This window comes from Equus asinus, chromosome 3 (assembly GCF_041296235.1).
Source record: "Equus asinus isolate D_3611 breed Donkey chromosome 3, EquAss-T2T_v2, whole genome shotgun sequence".
In the NCBI taxonomy this organism is placed as follows: Eukaryota; Metazoa; Chordata; class Mammalia; order Perissodactyla; family Equidae; genus Equus; species Equus asinus.
The window spans coordinates 155,563,169-155,579,931 of record NC_091792.1 but is presented as its reverse complement, the minus strand read 5'-3'; the positions used below and the strand labels follow the sequence as shown (position 1 = coordinate 155,579,931).

General features: G+C 50.7%; 1 non-coding gene across 1 annotated transcript; it reads left to right on the top strand.

Moving 5' to 3' along the window:
• The first annotated feature begins 14,974 nt into the window (after positions 1-14,974).
• On the top strand, positions 14,975-15,084 carry LOC123284877 (U6 spliceosomal RNA). The gene has a single exon (XR_006526321.1). It is a non-coding gene; the product is annotated as a U6 spliceosomal RNA (small nuclear RNA).
• The last annotated feature ends 1,679 nt before the right edge of the window (positions 15,085-16,763 follow it).

Here is a 16,763-nt window from a genome sequence, read left to right as displayed (position 1 = left end):
TGTTTTTGGGGTTTTTAAAATAGAAAACACCATGGTTCTAACCAGACATATCTTTGGGGGTTGACCCATAGGCTGCATCATTCAGGGTCCTTTGTATCCTGGCTTTGGAGTGAGCTCAGCCAATGGGGGCGCTGGCAGACGTTGGAGGAGGGGAGGAGGAGAAAGGGGGAGGGGCTTTGCTTTTTCTGAGGAGCAGGGGCCTTGGTTTTTCTTGCCTCCAGGGGCCAGGCAAGTCCCAGCAGCGGCTGACACCGGGTCAGCCCCTGGTCCACAGCTACAGCTCGAGCCGGGCTCCTATGCCACTACGTCATCATCTTATCTCTTCAGACCCGAAGGAGGCAATGGCTTCCTGCGGTACCGGTGCCTGGAGCCTCCACATCCCTGCCCACAGCTCTGTACGCAGTCCCTTCATTAGAACTCGCCTTGGTGGGCCCTTGTCAGCAGAATTCTGCTTCCCGCAGAACCCTGGCTATACGTGTATGTCTTTGCTAAAAAGTCTTGCAGATGCCCAGAGGTGGGAAGAAATAATCTAGCTGCAAATCCAGCTCTTCCCCCTGCTGTGTCACTGAATCGTTCTATGCCTCAGTTTCCTCATCTGTAACTTCAGGGGGCTGATGGACAGGATGACTCCCGATAATGTCGAAAGCACCCAGGCCAGGCTGCTCCGCACAGTGGCTTGCTGTGACCTTGAATTTAAACAACTGTAGCATCCGCAAAACAATGACATTTTCCGGAAACGAACGGCCATCCACCTTCAGACAGTGACTGTCGATTTCTGAGCAAGGCCTTGGCATTCTGTGTCCCCTCTCCTGCTGGACCCGCACCCTCCACCTGCGCCAGCCCTTCCGTTTGATGGGCAGGCTTGAGAGGCAGAGAGAACAGGTTTGGTCTTCCTGAGGTCAGGGGTCAAATCCCAGCGTGGCCACCTGCTCTCTGTACAGTCATGGCAAGTCTCTTTCCGTCTCTGGGCTGTTTCCACATCTAAGAGGGTTTGCCCCAGAGCCCCACAGTTTCCACCAGCGTCCCCCGCGACAATGCCTACCTCTGCAGGCCAAAGGAGAGTTCCTCTGCACATTCTCTACCACACTTTATTTCAATTAAGCATAAAAATTAGGAAATTCCAAGCTAAGCTTTCCCCTATGTGAGGGTAGAAGAAATGTTCAAATCTCCTTTTTTGGCTGAATCGTTGCAAGGCAAGCATTTCCAAATGTTTGGCCGGGTCCCCCCACCCGAGCCGCCCCCTTGCTGCCTGTCCTCAGGAGGAAGGCTCCAAAGATAAGGGGGGAGGGCCAGCCCTGGACCAACCAGGAGGCTCCCGGCAGACCGCGCATGACCCATTGGCTGGGGCTCCCCAACACCTGGATGACTGATTGTTATTCTGGACTTCCTTTGTGCCAGATGTGTTTGGCAGCTGCCCACAGTCAATCAGGGGGGTTGGGTTTGGAAAACTGGAGATCTGCACACGGAGGCAAAAGTGAGAAGGGGGAGGCCTGGTTAGAAAACATTGAAATTCATCCTGGTTTCCATCCAGCCAAAAGAACAGGCTGTTCCGTGGGTTCCCAGGAACTACGGAGGAGCGAGAAAGTAGGCCGTGGTGTCCGCTGGAAGCCGCGGGGCCGCCATTTTGCAAGATCAGTAAAACCCTTCGGCTCTTACCTTTCTGGGGCCAGTTCGCCTGGAGGAGCTGAATCTGATGGGCAGGTGCAGGGGGAGGACCAAGCTTTGGGATCAGACCGCCCTGAGCTTGGAACCCAAGTTTGTCAGTTACCAGTTGGGTAACTTGGACAAGTTACTTAGTCCTCTTGGCTCCCACTGAAAAAGGAGGCAATAATACTTACCTTACAGGGTTGATGCGAGGGTTAAAAAGATCAGCTTGGATGGCTCTGCCGTGGACAGGTCAGCGGCACATCGTTGGCAACGGGAGAGAGAACTCCAGGGACCACCAGCCAATAGTATCGCATGATAAGTGCAAAGAAAAAGCATTGGTGGAGGAGTTCCTGGAGATTTGGAGTCTGTCCATTCCCCTAAATCCTCCACGTTTTATCCACTCGGTGTCAGTGATGTTTCATCCTGGTGTGACGCCATACGCCTGCACTGGGGATGCTGTAGGAAACAGCCCACGGTGGTTACTGGGAGGGCATTGTTGAGGACACGCTCACTGCTTCACACCGTGGCATCCTCCTGAAGCCCCACGGAGACGTGTGTCTCTGCTTCAGGACCAGAAATAGTAGTGCTACTCTCAGTCCAGTGCCGCCTTCTGAGCAACCGGTGTAGTTTTACCTTGTGGCCCCCTGGCATCATGTGCCCGGTGGGTGTCCCTCTGCACTGGCTGAGAGGTCAGAACCGAATCTACGACTCCCCTCCACCAGGTGTGAACTCTCTGTCGGAGTCTGCGGACGAGGTTCAGCCCGGCTGCCATTGAGCCTTCCTGCTCTTATTTCCTCTTTGACCTGAAATTTTTTCTCTCATCTCTCTTTTTAACCAAGTTGGGTTTTGAGTATTTGTAAGTCACTCTAGATCTTCTGAGCACAAAGCTGGAGATGGATTGTTAGATTATAACCAGACAGGGAGACAGATAGAGAAATCAACATAAAACGTGTCACGATGGTGGATGGTATCTAATGTACACTCAAACAGACGTGCTCTCTGTCCCCTTCTCCTACAGGACATGGGCCACACCGACACTAGCAGATGAGGCCAAGAATGGTTTTCCTTCCCTAGACCAAGGACCTGGATGCCTTTAGAGGTGTCCTGCTCATGTCCACTGACTAGAGGTTCCCTTGTTTCACCTGGTGTCATCCATCCTGAGATGCTGTGGTGGATGTCGTGTCCCCCTGGGCACTGTCCTACTCATACCTCATTCTCTTGGTGGCATTTTGTCCATCAGAAAGTATCCATGAACCTCCATCTGGCTGGCCATGTACTCTGTGCCTGGTTTTACTCTCTGCACAGAGTGGTGGCAAACAGGATCCCCTGGGAGAAGACACAGCTTTGCAGCCAGCTGAGGCAGGGCCTGACACCGGCTGTGAAAGCCCACCTGTGTAGAGTTCTGGGAGTGGTGGGACCAGCTGTGCAATTCTGGGAGCATCATCTGCTATCCCAGCCTGTCTCCTTGCCTGTCACACTGCCCGCCTCCCCCTAGGGTGGGGTCCGGGGCTGGAAGGATTGGGTATATAAGGGATGACCTTCAGTAAATATTCATTGAGCACCTACTATGTGCCAGAGCACTAGGGATTCACCAGAGCCAGGCTCTGCCTTCATGGAACTTGTACGTCAAGCAGGGTGGAGATGGGGGCAGCAGACAGTGAATAAGTACATAAGTTAGAAAAATGAGGGTCGTGAGGGCAGTGCAGTGCATTAAAATGGGTTGCTGAGATAGTGACTGGGTGCATATCAAATGTCAGGGTTGCCAGCTTCGAGGAGAGACGGTTCCGGGGGGGATAACTGGAAAGGAGCTTCAAGCCATGGTCCAGACTGTGAAAGAGAGGTCCCCTGCGTGGAGGACCCAGGCAGCCCGGGTGGGAGGAAGGACCACTGGCCTGGATGTTTAAGTCTGTAGTTCTCTATCATCCGGAGAAGGGAAAAATACAGTTCCTGGCCCAATTTGAAGAGTGGAAAATGTCCATGACATACTGTAGTGATTTGCAGCTACGCCTAATGCGGCGGCTGTGGGACAGCTTCTTGGACACGCCACCTTGCCTGAGAACTTTGGAAAACCTGCCTACTGTGCGCGAAGCCCATCGTCTCACCTGGCGCTGCCAAACAGCTGTCAGCTGGTAACTGAACCGAATGTTTCCACTGGGCGAAATACCCAGCGCTCTTCTCAATTGGAGGGAAAAGCAAACCTTGATTTAAACCCAGAGAGGGATGGACAGATAGAAGGCCAGGCAAGCAGACTGGTGTTTGACGACCTGGCCATCGTCCATTGACAAATAGAGAGACGTACATGGCTCCCTTTAAAAGCGTGGATGTGTTCACATCTGTAACTCTAAAACATTAGATTACAATTCAAGAAAATCATACTGTACCCTAGCTTGCGTTTTCCTCCGAGTGAAGGAAAAAGTATGCATTTAAGATCAAGTGATAGCCCCAAAATAGCACATAGAAGTCAGCAGAGTCAGGAACTCTGATGGAAGGTGCCGGAGCCTGGCGACTCTCTCTGGCGCTGCCACTTACCAGCTTAATGGCCTCAGAATAGTCACTTCGCTCCTCTGGGAGCAGTGAGACCCCCGTCTTCCTGGCTCCAAGGTTGCTGTGTGGGTCATCCGGGTCAAAAAGATTTGCGAGTGCTTTGTAAACTGTAAAGGGCTGAGGAATAAAAGTGATTTTAAGCTAACAGCAAGAGACAACTTTGGAGTCCAAGCATTTCCATTAGCCAAGCGCAATCCCTCTTATAGCTTCTGTCCTATTTTCCTGGTCATCCTTTGACTAGTTTCACTTAATTTTGGGATTTCTGGGACAAAAATCAAAGATGCCATTAAAGACAATGACTCTAAAAGACAAGAGAACCGAATAATACTTATTCAAAGATAAACGGGAGTAGATGCTGATGGTGTTCCGCCAGACCCCGTTTACCAGGGTGGGCACCCGTCTCTCTCACTGCTGTGATGGTGACTGCTAATGACTCTCAGCTGCCTTTTCTCTGGAGAACTGCTCTCTGATTTTTGGAATATATTTCAGGGGCTACACCCTGTCCCCAAGCTGGCCAGGGTCTGCCTGCAGCCAATTTCTGACTAATATGTGTATACAAAGTCTTGCCCACCTTGCGTCAAAATGACATAGTCCAGAGCTCCCCATGGGATCAAGCTGAGCTAGACTTTAGCTGAACCCGCGTCTTTGCCAAGCTGTGTCCCTTGCCCTGTCCTTCCCTCACTCTCCTATAGACGTCATCTGAAAGACTTCCCTCAACATTCCAATTTTACAAGAATCTCTGTCTTGGGCTCTGATCCTGGGGAACCCAACCCAACATGTTTGGTACCAGGACTCATCCTAGGAAAAAGATCCTCAGAACAGAATCTGGAGTTGGATCCCTGGCCAGCCAGATGGTGATGAGGACCCCATCACTGGTGGGGGGGGGGTTCCTGGCATGCTGTAGCTGTGCAATTGCTGAGAGCATCACCTGCATTACTTGGGACACTCTACAGGTGAAAGGTATTGCCGGTGCGATGTCCCTGAAGTGTGAGAAATATAGGAGAAATAGTAACTATAAGATCTGTGCGATTGAGTGGCTGTTGCTAAAGCATCAATGAATTGAAGGGAGATAATCACAGGCTCAGATTGGTTAATCACCAATTAAAAATCAAATGTAGGAGTCAGAGGATCCCTTTGACCTTGTCTCAGAGACTTTCATCTCTGCAGCTGGAGGGCAGACTGAGCTAAAGACCAAACACAAGACCCAATGGTCAGGTGGCAGAGCTTTAGGGAAGGTTGACTCCCCAGCCTGGGCGAGTCTCCTGTGCTCATGTCAGGGTGAAGATAAGGAAAGAGCAGACTCTTGAGACTTGGACTGGAGACGTCTGATAGGTGCAGCGGAGAACTCTGAAATTCCCTTGAGCCCTCTGGCTCTACAGAATGGCCTGTCCTCCTCCTTAGAAGGTCATGGGTCCCTTGCTTGAAGACTGTGCAGAAGCCCTGAGATGATTCCTCCTCAGAATCTCTCCCACTTCCCCTTCCAGCCATAAGACCAGTCGTTAGGGTCCGTCTCAGCGTGACCCAAGGAGGGAAGTGCTAAGTCTTCTGAGAGAGGAAAAGGATAGTATATCCAAAAGAAGTTTCAGGACTGGCTAATGTATAATAGAAGGAGGTTAGGAGTCTCCTTGGGAGTGGACCTCAAGGTGCTGGATCAAGCAGGTGGCATATAAACTGGGTAAGGGGACCTTTGTTGACATGGGGACACTCTCCCATTACACAGGATGTAATATCTTGACAAGCAACCCAGGAAATGGTTCTAATATGATGTTCTTAGAAGCTTGGAAAAAGAGATGGATCTCATTATATGAAATAGACATGCCAGACTGTGATGGAAGATTCTGGAAGAAGGGATCAAAAGACTAAGAGAAGTGGGCATGCTGTAATGGATCCATAGATCAGACCAGAAAACCCATTGGCTGACTATGTGCTCCAGAGAGGCTTGAAAGACCCTCCATTTACCAAGGCCACATGCGAAGCCCTGGTGAGGGGGCGGAAGCATCACTGGGACTCTCCATAGTGGTGACCCTCTGGAATCTGGGGCTGATGGAGGAGATGCTGTTACAAACTGGGCTACTTAGTAGCAAGGGGGGTGATAGGATCCCCAGATAGTAGAGGAGAGGTGGCAGCATTTAACTCTCAGAAACAAGGTGGGAATAATTACCCTGAATAGGCAATCAGGGGTCCCTAACCCACAAATGTTTATGGATATATCTGATGGAACATGGTGTTCCTCAGGCAAGATAGCTAGGAAGAAAAAACAGGCATCAATTAATAAATTAATATATACTATAATCTAAAGAGATCAAGATGAAAGATGAGCAGAAGGCCGCTGTCAGCCACTATTACTAATAAAAATCATAATCCTTTGCCCATTTTTAAGAACGGATTTTCTTTAAGAATGAATCCATTGATTGAAGAAGAGCTTGAGTCCCCATGAGGAAGGACCATGTAACGCCATAGCAAGAGTCTACAGAAACAATTCCCTGAGCTCTTCCCAGAAGCACCTATGGTCATTTGTGTGGCTAGTCTTACACTGGGGAAAAGAAATGCCCATACCTTTTGAGGACATTAGATATATGGTCCAAGTTGACACCGAACGGTGCAAAGGTGCCCTACAAGGGGAGAGGCGTATGAGAGTCAGGCCTGGCTTCCGGAAAAGCTGGATGGCTCATGGCAAATGACAGTGGGTTACCACAAATTTACCAGTTAATTGCCCCAACTGCAGCTGCTATGCCAAACACGATATCTTTACTAGAACAGATTTAATGCAAGCTCTGATATGTGGTATGTGGCTCCTGGTGTGCACAATGCATTATTTTTGATACCTGTTAGAAAAAGGGATCAGAAATAGCATGCATTCACATGGGGTAAGCAAAAATATACATTCACGGCTTTTCCCCAGATCTAGGCTAAATTGTCACACTTTCTGTGATGATAGAGGTTGGAGGAACCTGGACTGTCTAAACGTAACTCAGACCGTCACACTGATCCCCCGTACTGATGGCATCGTGTTCATTGGACCTAATATCCTCGTGAACATACATGAGCTATAAACGGTGAGAACGACCATCGTAGATGACGTCTCGAGGGGCCCAGTGGTCTAGCGTATGCTGGGACATCCCCTCAAAGTAAAGGACAAGCTACCACACTTCGTGCCTCCTCCACTAAGGAAGAAACACAACTACTGGCAGACCACTCTAGGTTCGGGGCCAGCGTGTTCCGCACTTGACAATACTGCTTGACCCACTTATCAGGCTGCTGGTTTTGAGTGGGACCCAGAGCGAGAAATGACTCAGCAGCAGGTCCAGCCTGTGGGACAAGCAGCCCTGCCGCTTGGGCCCTACAAGCCAGCAGACCTGTGGTTCTAGAGGTGCTATAGTAGGAAAAGACACTGCACGGGGTCTCTGATAAACTCCAATAGGAAAGCCACAGTGCGGACCCCTAGACTTGCGGAGCAAGACCATGCCATCTGCAGAGGAACACTGGAGACCCTTTGGAAAGTGGGTCCTCGCATGCAGACACTAGTGGAGAGTGTCGGCCTTAGAATATCACTACCGTGCAGTGGAAGCGCCAGCACATGCTGGGTGCTGTCTGACTCATCAGGCTGTATGGTCAGGTGTGCCCAGAAGCAATAGTTCATAAGATGGAACTCAAGCAGGTCCAGAGGGCACAAGTGTGCTGAACAAACAGGTGGCACAGACACCCACGGTACCCTCAGCTCACTCTTACTATTCATGGGTGTTCCCTAAGACTGATGGAGGAGGAAAAACCTGAGATGGGTCATCCATAGGTCTGTTCGGCATGTTGGTGTGAGACAGGATGGATGGCCACTGTACCACAGCCCTGCTCAGGAATGGCCCCGGAGGACAGGAGAGGAGGAATCCTCCCCATCAGCCGAGCTCCCCGTGGAGCGTCAGCTCATCTGCTTGGTTTGCAGCAAGCAGGGTGAGGTAAGGACACACGCAGACTCGTGGGCTGTAGCAGTGGCTTATCTGATTGGTCAATTTCCTGATGTGCAAAGTGGGGAAAAAAAAAGTCCTATTGTTGTTGCAACTGTTGTTCAATAGCCTCTGCTCTCAGAGAACTCATCATCCAGCGAGGGAGACACACCCGTAACTAGGCAAAGGCAGGGGGTGTGAAGCTGTTAGAACTGTAGGCAAAGCACGGTGGAGGCCCAGACACGGAGGGGCAGGCCCCGGCCGGCGGGTCGGGGAAAGCTCTCTGGGAGATGACGCCAAGCCTGAGTTTACCAGATGGATGGAGGAGGGAAGGGCATTCCAGGCAAGTGGAAGAGCATGTACCAGTGTACAGAGGTAAGAAACCGTGACATTTTCAAAATACTCCAAACTGTTCGGCATGGATGGAAGGGAAAATGAGAGGTGGTGGTAATGGAGTGAGGGAAGGTCAGAGAGGAAATTGTGCCAGACAGACGGGCACCCGATCATGAGAGACCTTTTAGGTCGCGCTGAGGATCAAGAACTGGGTCCCCTTGGCTACATCAGACTAAAACGCTTCTGCACAGCCAAGGAAGCCATCAACAAGGCGAAAAGACAACCTAACCACTGGGAGAAGATATTGGTAAACCATCTATCAGATAAGGGGTTAATATCGAAAATATACAAAGAACTCATACAGCCAACCAACAAACAAAACTAACAACTCAATTAAAAAATGCACAAAAGATCTGAACAGATATTTCTCTAAAGAGGATATACAGATGGCCAACAGGTACGTGAAAAGATATTTAGCATCTTTAACTATCAGGGAAATGCAAATCAAAACTACAGTGAGGTGTCACCTCACTCCCATCAGAATGGCCATAATTAGCAAGACAGGAAACAAGTGTTGGAGAGGATGTGGAGAGAAAGGAACCCTCATACACTGCTGGTGGGAGTGCAAACTGGTGCAGCCACTGTGGAAAACAGTATGGAGATTCCTCAGAAAATTAAGAATAGACCTACCATATGATCCAGCTATTCCATTGCTGGGTATTTTCCCAAAGATCTTGAAAACACAAATGCATAAAGATACATGCACCCCCATGTTCATGGCAGCATGATTCACAATAGCCAAGACTTGGAAGCAACCTAGGTGCCCATGAAGAGAAGAATGGACAAAGAGGATGTGGTATACATACACAATGGAATACTTTAACTCAGCCATAAGAAACGATGAAATCTGGCCACTTGTGACAACATGGACGGAGCTTGAGGGTATTCTGCTAAGTGAAATAAGTCAGAAGGAGAAAGTCAAATACCATATGATCTCACTCACAAGTAGAAGATATAAACAACAACAATCAATCACATAGAGACAGAGATTGGTGTGGTGGTTCCAGAGGGGAAGGGGTGATTAGGCACATGCGTATGGGGATGGATGGTAATTAGTCTTTGGGTGGTGAACATGAGGTAATCAACATAGAAATCGAAATATATAATGATGTACACCGGAAATTTATATAGTGTTATAAACAAATGTTACTGCAAAAAAAAAAAAAAAAAAAAGAACTGTGTCCCATTGTGGGTGAAGAGATTTCGAAGGATTTTAAGCAGGGAAGTGTTCCGACCCTGATGGAAATACCAGTAACCTAAATAAACCCAGTCTTCCATGTTCTCACCTTATTCTTACCATAATGGACATTGAGATTGTGCCCCTGCATTCATTCCTCACCCCCGCTCCCCACCACGAGCCTGCCTCCTCCAGTTAGGAGGGCTGACGTCCACCTCCCTCTGCCTCTTACAGATATGGGGGCTGACATCCACCTCCTTCTGCCCTCAGGCCACAGAAGTACAGCAATGCCACACCTTCAGAAGTGGCATCTTTGCCTAATTCACATAAGGGCAGCTTCGGGGCCCAGGCAGCCTTTTGTGCCCATCTCCTCAGGCCGCACTGCATAGCAGCCAAGGGATTTGCTGAGGACTGACCTCCCCGCCCCCAGGTCTGAGGGTGGAACCTGATTGGATGAAGCGCATTGAAAAATTCCCACCACCTCTAAACCATACCTCCTGGTTTAGAGGTGGGCAAGTGGCTTGAGTTAACCCAATGACAATCAAGCATGGGACCTCCATTTGGTGGCTGAGGGAAGAGAAGCCTTGTCTCTCCTCCAGATGGGAGAGAAACAAGTAGCTCCAGATGCCACCTGGCTTCCCTGAAGGAAACCAGCCTGAGGACAAGGCTGACAAATGATGCCTAGGGGAGGGAAGACTGAGAGAATTACAGAGAAATCGAGCTTCAGTCTGACGATATATGGTCTCCAGAGAGAACAATCCCAAAACCTGCCCTCCCTCTGAGCTTTCCACTTACCGAGCCATCCCCCTCATAGACAAGCCAGCCTGAAATGAGCTTTCTGGTGTTTCCAGCATAGTGGGTGTTAATTTCTACAGGACCTTCTCAACATGATGTCGTTGCCAGGAGAAGAACAAATTGGACTCCAATTCCTTGCACAGCAACGTCAGTCTTCTCTAAAGGATTCTGAAGGAGCAACGAAAGGGGAGTTCCACTGCACAAATAGAATAAGACATGCTCTTTGCTCATCTGTCCCCAAATCCAGTGACAATTGTCATTCTCCTCTCCTCCCTCCTTTCCTCTCCCCTAGCCTGGCTTCCTATCCTCTCCACCCCGCACCCTGGGCAGCTAAACAGGAGCCTGATAGACTCCAGAGCAAATAAGAACCCTTGGAAGGCAGGGCGGACGGTGGACAACGAACACCTGTCGCTTTAGATTTCTTCATCTCTGCCACACTCTGTTTACAAAGGATCCTCATCAAGGCAAGAGCATCTTTTTAAACCCACCATTACTTTAAGAAAAACTGTGAAAGGAAACACCTCATGGATTTCTTTGATCCTGCCCTGTTGTGGACATTAGGGAGAATCTGGTCAGTATCCACAACGTCTTCCAAGTTCAAGGTGGAGATGGACGACCCCATGAAGGAGGTCAAGGGGTTACACGGTGCCCCAGCTGGCCCAAGGACACAGGGAATCAGCTGACTGCCATGGTCCCTGAAGACACAAGTCTGGAGCAGAGGATCTGGAGGTGAGCCGCTTGGATTCAAACCTAGCTGTGGCTCCTTAGCTGTGTGACCTTGGGCAAGTTATACAACCTACCTGGACCTTATTTTCCTTGTCTGTAAATTGGGAACAATAATAATAGCTAAACTGTTGATGTGAGAATTGACAAGTTAAGGCATGTAAACTGCTTGGAAGAGCTCTTGGCACAGAGCAAACCTGCAGCCAGTGTTAACTGTAATTCGTGAAGGCTCTCCTCTGTGGCTGTTGGGCGGTGACTCGGAGAGGCAGCTGGTGGGTGGGGAACAAAGCAGCCCCACCAGCTAGCACTAAAAAGAGCTGTGAAGCTGATATGCCTTCTGCCGCTCTCTTAGCTTTGGTGCCCCAAAGGCATAGCCTGACACAGGGCTTGGGTGCAGCTTGTGCATTTGGGGCTTGATCCCAGGAAGCAGGGGAAGGAGGGGGAGAGCGGGACAGGGAAGATGGAGAAGCCAGTACAAGCAATCAAAGTATTCTGGGCTACTCTGGGCGACAGGGATGGATTCCTCCGGGACCCCTGAGAAGTGTGTGGAAGGCCCTCGGTGCTGGACTGGATAGTGTGTTCCCCCCAAGTTTGCGTCCACCTGGAACCTCAGAATATGACCTTATCTGGGAATAGGGTCTTGGCAGACGTAATTACTAGTGTTAAGATGAGGTCACACTGAATTACATGGACCCTAAACCCGATGACTGGGGTCCTCATGGGAAGGCCGCATGAAAACGCACAGGGGGAATAAGGCCCTGTGATGACAGACTCAGAGGTTGGAGTGATGCATCAAAAAGGCAAGAAAGACCACTGAGTGCCAGAAGCCACCAGAAGCCAGGAGAGAGGCATGAGATGATTGCTCCCTCCGAGGCTCCAAAAGGCTCCAAAAACCCTTCCAACACCTTGATCTTGAACTTCTAGCCTCCAGAACTGTCAGACAATAAATTCCTGTTGTTTCAAGCCACCCAATTTGTGGTAATCCATTATGGCAACCACAAGAAACTAATACAGCCTCCAGCACCCCCGCCCACAGACAGGAGCCAGGGCACCTCTGCTCCAGCTCCCAGGCTCCCCTGGTTGGGTGGGACTGATAACTTGCTGCACCTGCAGAAGAGCCAAGTGAGGCGCCGGGGCGCTGGAGAAGGCCCGCGACCGATGCGGATAGATTCGCGGAAATGACTTGAGCAGGGATGCCCCAGGGGTAGGTGAGTCCAAGCTCCCAGAGAACTGGGAGCTGAAGTCAAGAGCAGGAGGGTCCAAGGGGATGTGACGGGGGTCCCAGAGACGTCTGCAACAGCCACCACTGTGACCAAGGGGATGGGGGAGGAGCTGTTCCTCCTCGTCCACTCGCACCTCTAAACTTGCCCAAGATTATTCTCATTCGCTCATTCATTCATTCATCACACAGTCCCCAGGCTCCTGCTCTGTACCAGGCCTGGGGACGGACAGACGGCTGACTCCGGCCCCTGAGCTCATTGAGTTCCCAGCCCAGTGAGGGAGACGCTCAAATCTTCATGACACAACAGGGTAAGCTCAGTGATCGCTGGGAGCAGAGCATGACAAGCAGACCGGGCTCGCCAGGGCTGGGGGCAGCAGGTGGGAGGGCTGGGAGGGGAGGGGCAGTAAGAGGACAACTGTGGAGGCAGAGGAAAGAGCACGAGACAGCATGGAGGATTTGGGGAGGAACATGCTGTTTGGTGCAGCGGTGGGGAGGGCAGGGGGCTGTCCGCAAATAGGGTCCCAGTGTCTGCTGCTCCCAGCACCCCTGCCTGCCACCTTCCAGCAACAGCAGCCTCTCTTCCCTTGCAGACTGTCCTCCCCTATTCTATGAGGTCCTTCTGGGGCTTGAAACCTAGTACCCCATCCCCCTGGCCAAAGGGCAGGGCCCAGGGACAGACACGTGACTCAAGCTGGGCCAGTAGAGTCCTTGCCTGAGGCTTTATCTAGGCTTGCCACAGAAGATCTCTCCGTGCCTCTTATCTGACTTGGCTAGAGCTGAGAGTGGCCTGAGACCCTGCTTTCTCCTTCCTCCTTGGAGGAAGCTTATGGACGTGGAGAGGATGGGGCCAAGGCACAAAGAAAGGCAGAGGAGAGAAAGAGAGCGAAGGGTGTTGCCTGATCATGTCTGAGGTCAGTTCCACCCCTTGCCCTCCCAGTCTCCTGTCAATTCCTTTTCCGTGTAAGTGAGTTGGTGTTGGGTCTCAGACCCTCAGCACAGAAAACGTCCAGACAAATTTTTCAAATGAGAGTGTAGTGGGTTGAATGGTGTCCCCCAAAAGATATGGCCACCCGGAACTTCAGAATGTGATTTTATTCAGAGTAAGCACCTTTGCAGATAGAATTAAGACAAAGATCTTGAGATGAGATCATCCTGGATTAGGGTGGGCCCTAAATCTGACGCCAAGTCTTTTTAAGGGACAGAAAAGGAGAAGATACATAGAGAGACACACAGAGGAGAAGGCCTGTGAAGATGGAAGCAGAGACTGGAGCGATGGAGCCAAAGCCAAGGAAGCCAAGGGTTGTGGACACCCCCAGAAGCTGGAAGAGGCAGGAAGGACCCTCCCCTGGAGCCTTCGGAGGGAGCACGGGCCTCTGACACCTGGATTTTGGACTGCTGCCCTCCAGAACTGTAGAGAAGACCTTTCTGTTGTTTGAAGCCACCAAGTTTGTGGTAATTTGTTCTGGCAACCCTGGGAAACTAACACAGTGGGCATTATGCAAAAAGCCAGGGGAGGATGCTAAGCCGGTGAGGAAAGGATCCAGTTGGTGTCCTCTGCCTCTCCCCCACTCCTGGGGGAGTCTGGTTAAGACCCTGCCAGCAGCTCGCCCAGACATCACAGTTGGCAAGGTGGCGAGTGAGGGTGACAGGAGGACGGACTTTTGGGGTGTTAACTTTGTCTCCCCCACTCAAGTGTGGGGCCCCTCCTGTGCACTTCAGACTCTCTTGACCTCATCTCTGATCCCAGCCTCGGTGGTGGCCAGGGCGGGTGGGCTCCACCCAGCTGCAGGCAGCAGGAGACCTGACAGCATCTCACCCCAGGGTTGTCTATCAACTCTGGACTCAGGAGGTGGCAGGAAGCCTCCCGGTGTCCGCACATGCACTATCCGGAAAGGCGAGGAATTGACGCCAACACCTCATGGGTTAACCTTTGGCGAATGGGGTCAGGAGACAGTGGAAAATGGCTCCACTCTGTCCAATCGATGGTCATTCGGAGATGATTCTCACAGAATAGTTGGAGAAGGTCGGGTAAACAGTGACCCATGGCGTGGCCAGCTCAGCCTTCTACCCAGCTTCACCCACTGTCCCCCACGCCTGCCCCCAGGACCACACTCCCTGATTAAGTCCTTGCCAGAAGGCTTTGTCTCAGGCTCTGCTCTCTGGGAACCCAGGCTAAGGCAGGAGTCACACATGGTGGTAAAGCAGAGACTGTGTTTCGCTGGTCTCTTCATCCTGCTGCAAATGTTCACAGCTAAAGCCAGCGAATGATGACGTATTAAAGAATATCCTGAAGAAAACGTTTTGACAAGCAGTCTTCAAGTACAGTGACTTCGAAAGGAAGAGGTTGGTTTCTGGCTCACGTAAGCATCTAGGGAGACAGCCCAGGGCTGGTGAGGGGTCAGGAACCAGGGCCCTTCCATCTCCTTTTCTACCACCACAATGGCCTGTGGTCAAAGCTTGCTCCCATCACATTCCCGCCGGCAGGAAGAGGGAAGAGGGATGGGAGGATGCACCTGCTCCTTATAAGAGCAAGCTGTGCTCGCTTCAGCAGCGCATGCACTGAAATTGGAACAATACGGAGAAGATTAGTGTGGTGGACCCTGTGCGAGGACGACATGCGAGTTCATGAAGCATTCCACATTTTCTGGATACAAAGAACAGATTTGTGGTTAAGAGGGCAGGCGAAAGTGAAAGGGGTAAAGAGGGACATGTGTTTGGTGATGGATGGAAGCTAGACTTTTGGTGGTGAACATGAGGTAGTCTATATAGAAGTGGAAATATAATGATGTACCCTTGAAATGTATATAATGTTATCAACAATATTACCTCAATTAAAAAAATAAAATAGAAAGGAAATACAGCTTTTCTAGGAAAAAAAAGAGCATCACTTCTGCTCACACTCTCTCAACCAGATTTGGTCACATGGTTATTCTTACTGCAAGGGGCATTAAGAAAAGTGGTTTTAGCTGGTGGGTATGCCCTCACTGCTATGGATTGAATGTTTGCGTCCCCCCCAATTCACAGATTGAAGCCCTGACGCCCCATGTGATTGTATTAGGAGACGGAGCCTTTGGAAGGTAATTGGGTTTGGGTGAGGTCCTGAAGTGGGGGTCCCCAGTATGGGATTAGTGCCATTATAAGGAGATGAAGGGACAAGAGCTCACTTTCTCCACCAAATGAGGACACAGCAAGAAGGCAGCCATCTGCAAACCAGGAAGAGAGCCCTTCCCAGAAAGCCAAACAGCCAGCATGCTGATCTTGGACTTCCAGCCTCCAGAGCTGCGAGAAACAAATGTCTGTGGTTTAAACCTCCCAGTGTGTGGTAATTTCTTCAAGCAGCCCAAACTGCCTAGGACGCCAGCCAACGCTGGGCGATTCCATCACCGAAGGGAGTCAGGGAGGATGGATCTGGGAGACAAGAACGTGCCCTGCCACAAAGCAAACTGCTTCTCGAATCTACGACTACAGACCCCCTACCACACAGAACAAACCAGAAGACTTGACAGGGACACAGTGAGCACGAGTGACATTGATTTAGGCCTTCCTGGGGGTTGAGACCCAACTGAGTCTTTTATATTCAGAATCAACTAGAAACGTCAGAACAGTCCTACAAGGCTGGTTCTCTATCATCCCCATTTTACAGATGAGAAAAAGAGAGGATTAGAACGCTAAGCAACTTTTCCAGGATGAGGAAGCGTCAGAGTTGGAATCTGACCCAAAGCAGTGTGTCTAGAGGTGGTGCTTTGATCCCCACATCGCACTGCCTTCCTAGAGCCACAGAATTCCCGGCCCCACCTCTGATCCTCTCAGGGTCTTTTTGGCGGACAAGCACTAGGGTGGCCCCAGGATCTGATGCTCATCTCCTGTGTGAGCCCCTCCCCTTGACTGTGGACAGAAGCTGTGAATTGCTTCTAGACGTGATGACCATGGAAAAGGTGATGGATGGCGGTGATTAGGTGCATGTGATTACGTTACACGAGACTGGAACACCTGTCGTGCTGGGTGTGAATGAGCAAGCTGCCGTGTTGTAGTGTCCTTTGGAAAAGGCCACGTGGCAGTGAACTGAGGGCAGCCTTGAGCCTCCAGCCAAAAAGAAAATGCACCCTCCGTCCAGCAGCCTGTAAGGAACCACCAACAACCGCCTGGGCTTGGAAGCAGACGCCCTCCCCAGCCAAGCCTCAGATGAGACCGCAGCCCCAGCCAGCACCTTCACTGCAGCTCTGGGAGACACAGAGCAGAGGACCCGGTCACGCTGCACCCAGATTCCTGATCCATGAAAATTATGAGGGAGTAAATGTGAATTCGTTTAAATGAGTTGGTGATA